The sequence below is a fragment of the Propithecus coquereli genome, unplaced genomic scaffold, assembly GCF_000956105.1.
Source record: "Propithecus coquereli isolate 6110/MARCELLA unplaced genomic scaffold, Pcoq_1.0 Scaffold48, whole genome shotgun sequence".
NCBI classification, from domain to species: domain Eukaryota; kingdom Metazoa; phylum Chordata; class Mammalia; order Primates; family Indriidae; genus Propithecus; species Propithecus coquereli.
In genome coordinates, this window is record NW_012150618.1 from 6,928,593 (window position 1) to 6,929,162 (window position 570).

Below are 570 nucleotides of genomic sequence, written 5' to 3' on the forward strand. Positions count from 1 at the left end.
AGCAGTCACCAAAAACTGAAGACGTAAGGAAGAATTCTCCTCTAAAGCCACTAGAGGGCGCGTTTGGCCTTTGCTGTTAACTTGATTTCGGACTTTTGGATTCTAGGACTCAGAAAATAAATTTCTTGTTTCACTAATTTGTGGTAGTTTGTTATGGTACCATAGGAATCGGATAAACCTATTATAAAGCTGAGGGAGTTCCATTCTATTCCTAGTTATTTTTTTCCAAGAATTCGGTGTTAGATTTTATCAAATGCTCTTCCTGCATCAGTTGAAAAATGTTATCCGCCCCCCACCCCCCATTATTTCATTAGTGTGGTTATAACCTGTATCTGCGCACATGGTGTTAATTTTAGCCCCACAGCTGTTACACTTAGCAACATCCGTTCCTGAAAGTTTTGGGCCCTGACACGTGACAAATTGTAGATATGTCAGCATGAATCTTGCCCTGTATTTGCTAAAGAAATTTTAAAAAGTCGGCCAGGCGCGGTGGCTCACGCCTGTAATCCTAGCTCTCTGGGAGGCCGAGGCGGGCGGATTGTTTGAGCTCAGGAGTTCGAAACCAGCCTG